At 36.5% G+C, this 9322-nt stretch overlaps 1 long non-coding RNA gene across 3 annotated transcripts; it reads left to right on the top strand.

Annotated features, from left to right (window-relative positions):
- Window positions 1-2677: 2677 nt before the first annotated feature.
- On the top strand, window positions 2678-8277 carry LOC127519415 (uncharacterized). 3 transcript variants are annotated; one of them, XR_007931810.1, is made up of 6 exons: window positions 2678-2909; window positions 3258-3690; window positions 5227-6253; window positions 6387-6470; window positions 6963-7066; window positions 8094-8277. It is a non-coding gene; the product is annotated as an uncharacterized LOC127519415 (long non-coding RNA). The 3 variants fall into 3 exon arrangements; XR_007931812.1 differs by lacking the exons at window positions 5227-6253; window positions 6387-6470; XR_007931811.1 differs by lacking the exons at window positions 6387-6470; window positions 6963-7066; window positions 8094-8277 and having other exon boundaries at window positions 5345-6112.
- The last annotated feature ends 1045 nt before the right edge of the window (window positions 8278-9322 follow it).

Raw genomic sequence — 9322 nt, 5'->3', positions numbered from 1 at the left:
TCAGATTTCTCATAAACTTCGGACAGTTTTTTTTCGAGTATGGTCATTTATTACGAAATAAAGGGTGGAATTCCTTGTATGGGGCACATCGTCCAGAGCGAGAGCAAGAGCACGGCCATCAACATGCCTCGTTCGGCTTTACAGAAGTCGTCAGCAGCCCTGCAAAGGACTTGCTCGAGAAAGATTTTTCACTTTGTTTTTGGACTACAAAATCAACAGTGTCACCAAAGAAGTGTGTTTTTGGTTGTGAGGGAAAGATAACCTTGCTTCCCAGAGAACCCAGCGTTAATTTTTGTGCTCACACAATACATTGATGTGCTCTCGACATTTGTTATTAAAATAACCAAAATAACTTTTTCTATTGGTTAAAATGAATGGAGAATATGTCGTGTTTTTCTGAGGCTGCTCTAGTCCTCAGGATCGGCGCTTATGGTTTCATAAACAAGGCCCAGTTCTACACTGGATTTACCGATCGTTTGAAATTGAAAGATGGAGCGGTCACAGCAATAATGATCCCGGTCATGAGTCGGAACCGCAGGTGGTGAGTAAAACTGCTTCAAATGTCTGTTTTGTTGGCAGTCGACGTGCAAGTGCATATAATGTAAACAACACGAACGTAGTGAATTCATAAATTCATTATTCATCATTCACTATACTTATATATATATATATATATATATATATATTATAGTAATATAGTGATTAAAAAGTTATCCAGGGATAATGCGATGGTGTATTGTGTGTGTTTAAATACATTTTGTTTAGCTGACCATTTATAGCTTGCAGATGATCGCTACATAAAAGCTGCGCGTGCTCGTCACACGGCACACCTCCAGGAGCTCAGCTGTTTTTGGAATGACTTGGTACAGCGTATGTATCTTTTATAAATATGATAAAACTAAAGACCCTTCGGAGATATTAAGGATGCACTACTACTCTATAGGTACTGAAGATTAACATGAGATTGGCAGAAACTGTCTGTCTTATGTACCCTTTAAACACTTATTTCATATATACATCATCTTCCAATAATTCAAGCACTTTTCAAGTACCTTTTCAGCATTATCACTATTTTCAAGGTTTTCTTAATTTTTAAAATGTCAAATTCAAGTACTTCAAGCACTTTAAGCACCTTGTACGAACCCTATAATTAGGTTAATTATTTGAACGTGCTCCTCCCGAACTTTGTTAATAAAACATTATTTCTCTAAGACAGAGAATGCCTCTGAGCTGTTGTTCCAGTTCCAGTTCTGGGATAATACAGTGAGAGGCTCTACAAGTTAACAATATCTCAAAAATCCTTCAGAATGGTCAGATGACAAACTTCCTCCAAATTATATAATTGTAATTAAGTCAACAATCTTCCATGTTTGTTCTTTATTGTCAAGGTGAAATTCTTTGTATGGTGCCCCGTAATATTGGGGCAGCAGTCAAATAGCACTAATAAAGTTTACCAATAAGTGGAAACTGGTGATTTTTGCATTTTTCAGAGCAATTTCGTTCTTCCGGTTTGAGAAGCAAAGTTGAAGCTATGTCACAGAATCTGATGTAGGTTCAGGCCTCGGAGTGTGTGATAGACAGGCGGCAGGGGCGGGAGAGGCCCGGTTCGGAGCGCTTTTCTGCATTTATTCATGAGAAAGAGCTTGTTCAATCCAATCACTGCACCGTAGTATGCATAAGATTATAATTGCGGTATTATGCATGAGAAAGTATCACTTCTGTTGCTTCTGTGTCATTGCCTATTATTGTCATTCAGAGACATGGGTCGTAGGTGCTCGTTTCCTCAGTGCTACAACACAAAAATGCTCTTCCCTGCGACGTGACCAGAGCTGAAGTTTTGGTGCAGGTGGTTTGTTTTGCTGTTGTCTACCAGCACAAATGGAAAATATGTCTGCATAAGTAAGATCGCATTCCAGCTGAGAATTCAAATGTCACAAAAGTGCTGTTCATTCACCTCTGCCTGCTCTGCGTTCAGACATGTGAGCCATGTCTGAACTGGAATTTGACAACGAACACATGGAAAATACGATTGTTGCGATATTTAATATACACGCGGAGCGCGCATATGATCGGTTTCAGCACGGAGCTCTTTCTTTCAAATTATCGGTTGTCTGATGCTGGTGGTCTTAAAAAGGGCTGCCTTTCCAATATTTGCACTGCAGAGTGGCAGTTGTACGGTGTGCTGGCTAATGTGGTTTTATAATCTGACTAAGTATTTTCTTTTGATGTTCGTCGTGCTTTCTTTAGCTGTTTTTGCTGATTTTTCCGTGGTGTCCCAGGATTCCTTACTGATTTGTGGGATTTTATGATTTTTTGTATTCACCTCAGGACCTACTTCATCTAGCCTCGCTATATACACCGGGATTCCCGCCGCAAAATTTGCACAAATGCTTCTGTTACCTCAGCTGATGGATGTACTATACTGGTCATTTAGTCTCTCATCGACTGCCCACTTAAACACATCATGAGGATGGGAATAGATGGGAATAGATGTCCCATCAATGGCTCTACCAGGCATTATCACATCTTCAACAACAGCTCAGCCTCTATTTAAAATGGCCCTAGTGAGTGCTAGGTCATTGTCAAATAAAAATTTATCTAAATGCCACCCTACTCTGTGTACTGGTGTACAGACCTCCTAAAGTCAGTAAAACTTATTCATGAGTTTTTGTCCAAACAACATTCAACATTCATGTCTGCTGTCCATCTAAAACTATGGTTAAACATTTTATCAGCCTTTTGCAGACATCCCACCCTGCCAAATTTCAGAAGGCATAAATATGAGGGGCCTGTACTTTCACTCGTGATAAGACAGAGTTGTTTTGCCAACCTTCACATTGCAGAACTTTATATCAGCTGCGTCACACAGAGGAAACAACATATTAACTGAGTTGTTTACAAGGGAATTGGTGAGTTATATATAATATTCAAATTGAATACTGTTCTGTTTTATTTGAACCGATGTACTGTAAAAAAAAAAAAAAAAAAAAAATGAGAAGGTAATGAATGTATTTTGTCCTGTGCATGATTTATGTTCGTAATATTGCTTGTATGATGATGTTAAAGGGGGGGTATCAAACACAGTTTCTGCCAATCTCATGTTAATATTAAGTACCTATAGAGTAGTATAGCATCCTTCATATCTCCAAAAACTCTTTAGTTTTATCATATTTATAAAAGATAATGAAATGAAAATGGCATGATTTAACTATTTATTCTACTGACATGAAAACTAATGTTTATCTTCTTTATTGTAGGAGATCTGTCCTGTATTTAAAAACTGAAGTAACAAAACGGAAGTAGCCAAAAACATCAAACTTCCTTCAGAGGATGCCTTCGCCTAAATATATTTTAAACGAAACACTTAAATTTCTGAAACAAAAGCCATTTTTCAGCACTTTTCCATCAAGTCTTTTGTTAATTGGATTGGAGGAGTTGATTGAAAAACAGTTTTTTTCATGCCCTTGCAAATATGAACAGAATGCACTGCTAACAACATCCATCTTCACTGGACCTACTCTTTTTATTTTTGCTTTAATGTTCTTCTGTTTTAGGGCATTTAAACAGGAATGGTTTCATTGTGATGGAAATGAAATGAAGAAAACAGAGAAAAAGAAGAAAACGAAGAAAATGAAAAAAGAAAATGAAGAAAATGATGATGAAGGAAATGATGAGCTGAGCGATGCAAAGGTTTTTGCTTATTGCCTGTTTCCACCCTCTTATGTGGGTCATCATCTTGTTATTTGATGGTGATTATGTTGCTTGTGGCATGACTGACTGGAAGGAGTTATGGTTTTGATAAGGAGCTCAGCAGGTCTTGGTGTAACCTACTGGAGTGATGCGAAAATGAGGCCAAAGCTACGAGATTTGAATGGCAAATATATTTATCATTCTCAGGTAAACATAATATACTATATAAGCTTGTCCTGTTATCATAATATCATTATAAAAATATTAAAGTAGTTCTCTGTTTACCTCACAATATGTCAGAAAAGCAGATCCCTTTCTGTCCTTCAAATAATGAAACGATTCTCTTTAGGGCTTTTCACACTTATTATAGTTAACCCTGGGTCATTCTAAACCCCAGGTAAACGAAATCCTGTGTTATCCTGCTTCATGTTTCACACTGCTCACAATTTACCCAAGTTAACAATTAATCCTGGGTATTCATAAGCTGATGTTTCACACTGTACACTCCAAAACTGTGGGTTAACATTATTTGCATATTTGTGGTGTCAGTGTGGTTGATTGGATGAATGCACCATGCGACTTGTTTACATAAAAGGCTTTAGCATTGCGCATCCTCATATATCACCGACTGTACTATCAAGTTTTCCAGAATGGACTTTTAGGTCTATAAAGGGTTTCCCCTCAAACACTGAAACGACTGTTAATATGCTGTGTTCACGTCATGTAATTACCAAAATTTCGAGATGACAACACATGACATTCTACTCAGAGCTCTTCACGTCCTCAGATTGGGAATTAAGCATTTCTATGGCAACACTATCAACACCTAAATGAATCTGCAGTGGTCAAGTGGTACAGGAGCTCAGAAAATCCCCAACTTGTAATTACGAGCTCTATGAGGATGTGAATGCTTTTTACAAGTTAAAATCTTGTAATTATGGTAATTACGACATGGCGTGAGTGCACCTATACAACGCGCTGTGTTTTTGTGACTGCCCAATGCACTTGAATATGAGGCACATGATTGGTTGCCGGTTGCTAAGCATGTAGCTGTAACTTCTAATGCTGCATCACTTCATACCTGAACAAGTTTGGCACCGCAAAAGCAGTGCTAACCCTGCTAATCCAATTGTGAAACGTACCTTTACCCGGGGTTAAATGCAGGGATTAGAACAATGATAACCTATGGATAAGTACAGTGTGAAAAGCACATTTATGCTATACATTTTTTCCTGTGCTTATAAATAATTGAAAGCCACAACAAACCCTAACTAACATAACATGAACATGTGGCTTTGTGGCTCTCAGTCAGGGGTGTCCAATCTTGCTCCTGGTGGGCAAATTTTGTTCTAACCCCAATTAAACAAATCTGAGCAAGCTAATCAGTGCCTTCAGGATTACTAGAAATGTCAGGTGTGTTGGGACAAATTGGAGCTGGCCTTCTTGGAGCAGGATTGAACAACTTTGGTTTAAGCACACAATAAAATATATAGGCATAGCATTTTGTTTTATATATTGATTTTTTTTTTCTTTCAGTTTGCAGGTTACATTATGGTTGCTGTCTTCAGTTTTGTGGCAGTCATCTTTATTGTTATTTATAATTGCTGCATAAGTAAAAATGTGATTCCTGCTCAAAACAATTATCCTGTGGCAGACGAACAGCAGAGCCACAGAGTGAGGGACAAGGTGATGACCACGAACCAGAATCTGTACCACTTGGAACTGTAAACACTTCCTCCAGCACTTCAACTGTATAAATTTAATTCAGGTTTAATTTGATTGAGGTTCATGCAAGGGACCAAAACAGACACCATGCAATGAGACAATAAACTTACTAATCTGAAGAAAAGATCATGAAGCAAGGAAACAGAAATCCATTTGCTTGATCTTCTCTCCTCACCCATCCTAAATCCCTCTCTCCCCACTCCTTTTCCTTTCACTCTGGCTGAAAGTTCACAAAGAATGGCAATACATATGATGAATCTTGTGCATCTATTGCTTTTTCTCTTTCATGTTTGGTATTACTTTAAATGTCTCGGTGCGATTGGTAAAATTGTCTTAATTTCACAGAAGTCATTTATATTATGAGAAAGATTGAAAACTCTGAATTCTGTTTAGTTGTTAGAGGGTTGTGGGTAACACTTTATTTTAGAGTGTTTTAACTAATTGCTTATTAGCATGCATATTACTAGAATAATGGCTGTTTATTAGTACTTATTAAGCACATATTAATGCCTTATTCTGCATGACCTTATTCTACATTCTTAAGCCTACCCAATACCTAAACTTAACAACTACCTTACTGACTATTAATAAGCATTAAATTAGGAGTTTGTGTATTTATCATTTCTGGTTTGGCTTCTTATTGTTTAATTAATTGGCATGATACATTTTTACCTGACAAATAAAATGTTATATTTGATTGATTCTGTATTCTTCTGAAATATATATTTTTAAGTAGATTAAAGTGGAGTCTGGTGTTACCGCAAATATTGTGTCCAGGATAGGATAATCTGAAGCCCCACGAATGAATGGAGCATAGGGCACATCATCAACTCATAATGTAATATTCTCATATGATGTAAAAACTGCACATAATTTAATATGTATTACATTATTGTAATAAAATGTTCATAATGTAATAATTTTTCAATGTAATAACAATTTTTCACATAATGTAATGTAATGTCCCCCAGAAGGACCGATGCCCACCCACCACAATCTCACAAAATCCTGTGGGAAACACTGTGGCAACTTATAATGTAATCACAGTTCATAAGGTAATCCCAGCACCTAATTTACAATATAATAATTATCTTTATTCAATAAAATATATTTGAGCACAAAACGTGCTTATGTAAAATAAGCTATTACATTAAAAGAAAATTAAGCTTATTTTAGGCTACATTGTGAAAATTTTTTATAAAAAGCTAACTAATTTTGTGATTATGACATGCTTCATAATTTTTAGTCGCTTTGATCCAGAAACACATTTTAAGTTTTATGCAACAAATTTAAAAAAAAATACAGTTTCTGCTCTCTAATATATATATATATATATATATATATATATATAATTTAGAATTTTTGAGATAACACTGTAATAAGTGAACATGGGTGTAAGTTGGATTACTAGAACTATTTGAGTCTATTTAATTTGTATTTCTGCTTTCCTAATTGTAATTGATTATTGTACACTCTTTCAACTTAAATGCATAGAAATTCACAGATACTCAAATATCTCACTTTCACCCAAATAATTTCCCTTTAAGGACCCCACGTCAGACGTTTTTTTCTGACGTCATGACACACGAGCCTGTTCTGAACTTCTGCTCGACCACCATTTTCTTTTTCTCTCCGGACTCGGATGAAAAAGGTAGGTTGGAAGTTTGTTTTAGGGAGTTTTCACACTTGGGTCCTCTTTAAAAGAACCAAACTCAGACCCCTTTAAGTGGACCACGAGGTGAACCCAGTGAAAAAGGACCCAGTTCTCTTTACGTTCACACTGTCCTTGTCACTGAAAGAGGACTCAGATCCTTTTTTGGTCCACTTAAGGAGGAACATGGTCTCAGACCTCTTTGTTTTCATACTGGTGCTTTTTGGATGGCTTGACCTATGGCCTTCAAAATTTTATCCCATTCACTTACATGGCATGTGCCTCACTAAACAAGAAATTTGTTTGTAAAGATTATTATTATTACGGAGCCCTGCACATGACATGCAGAAAAAAAAAAAAAAAAATCGTAGGCTAAATCGTGCACGATTTACTAATTTGTTCCCTCAATTTGCTAAATCGTGACCACGATTTACTTTTTTTTTACTGCATATAATGTGCGGGGCTCCGTATATAATTATTAATTATTATTTTGTAAAACGACACTGCTACAAATGCTCTTGAATGAGCTTAAAGGGTTAGTTCACCCAAAAATGAAATTTCTGTCATTATTTACTCACCCTCCTGTCGTTCCACACCCATAAGACCTTTGTTCATTTTCGGAACACAAATTAAGATATTTTGATGAAATCCTAGAGTTTTTTTTTTATACTGAGTCGGCATTCTGATGTAAAACCTGGTGGAAGCGCTGCAACGTATTAGCGTAGCAGAATGACGAGAGAGACGAATTTGTTGGATAAAGTCGTTATTTTTGTTTTTGCGCATAAAAAGTATTCTCGTCGCTTTATAACATTAAGGTTGAACCACTGTAGTCACAAGGACTATTTTAACAATGTTTTTACTACTTTTCTGGATATTGAATGTGGGATTTTCGTTGCTTTCAATGGAGGAAAAAAATACGTTCTTGTATTTCATCAAAAATATCTTAATTTGTATCCGAAGATGAACGACGGTCTTTTTTTTTTAAATTGTTTTCCTTGAATCATTTTTTTTTTTTTTTTTTTTGCAGAAGGCAATTACATCAGCATAGAAAAAAACATGGACAAATACAATAAATGAAAGATGCAAATGAAACTGCTTTAAATTTTCAGGTAAAATAGGTATAGCAGCATTCAAGTAAGACACATAATAATCAAATGAAAAAATAAAACTGCATATTTTTCACTGTATGAATAAAACGTGTACTGATTCTACTGATTGTTTTATTAGGCTGGCACTTTAAGATTTGCAATAACCTAATGCATGGATCGAATATACTGATAAACCTACACAATTTCTTTCCCAGATACATTCACTTAAGACAAAGCCTGTTTATGTGAACCTAGAGTGTTTTGACACTTTAAACGAAATAAGACACTACAGGTAATTCAGTTCAGTACACGCGCTATGACGGCTGGTTTTCTGTGCATGCGCTAAGTGTGTGTGCTTGTAAAACCATATATTAAAAAAATTAAACTGTCAAGGCATGCAGGCGCGTCTCCCTTACACAGTTTGAAAGCAGAAAAAAATCACAATAAACAAGTGCACGTTGCGAACGAATAATTTGTAGAGATCTGAGAGAAGCAGCAGCCATGATGAACAGCTGATTTGTACGGAGGCATCTGATGACCAAACTACACTGGAATTCGCGAATGGAAAAAATCAAGTGAGCTCGGAGCGGTTTGTGTTCAGATTGCATGTTTTTAGCGAACCGTACCATAAGATGAAATCGAACCGTACTCAGACCATCTCCTGAGATGGTCTCGGTTCGGTTCGTTTCGTCTGAGATCGTTTGGAGCGTTCACATATGGGCCAAAAATCACACGAACCACGCTCAGACCCCTGAAAAGGACCAAGTGTGAAAACACCCTTAATTAAAGGATTAGTTCACTTTCAAATGAAAATTAGCCTAAGCTTTACTCACCCTCAAGCCATCCTAGGTGTATATGACTCTATTGTTACTGATGAACATAACTGAAGAAATATTAATAAATATCCTGATGCATCCGGGCTTTATAATGGCAGTGAATAGGGTTCACGAGTATGAGCTGAAAAAAAAGCTTCCATCCTCATCCAACCATCATAAATATGTGCTCCTCGCGGCTCGGTGGGGTTAATAAAGGCCTTCTGAAGTGAAGCGATGCATTTGTGTAAAAATATATCCATATTTAAACAAGTTATGAAGTCAAATATTGAGCTTCTGCCAGACTGCCTTCCTTATTCAACGTATGCAAAAGGTGTAATAAGTTTTCGGGCTGG

This window comes from Ctenopharyngodon idella, chromosome 9, assembly GCF_019924925.1.
Source record: "Ctenopharyngodon idella isolate HZGC_01 chromosome 9, HZGC01, whole genome shotgun sequence".
NCBI lineage: Eukaryota > Metazoa > Chordata > Actinopteri > Cypriniformes > Xenocyprididae > Ctenopharyngodon > Ctenopharyngodon idella.
The sequence above is the reverse complement of the archived record's forward strand: the minus strand, read 5'-3'. Positions and strand labels throughout refer to the sequence as shown.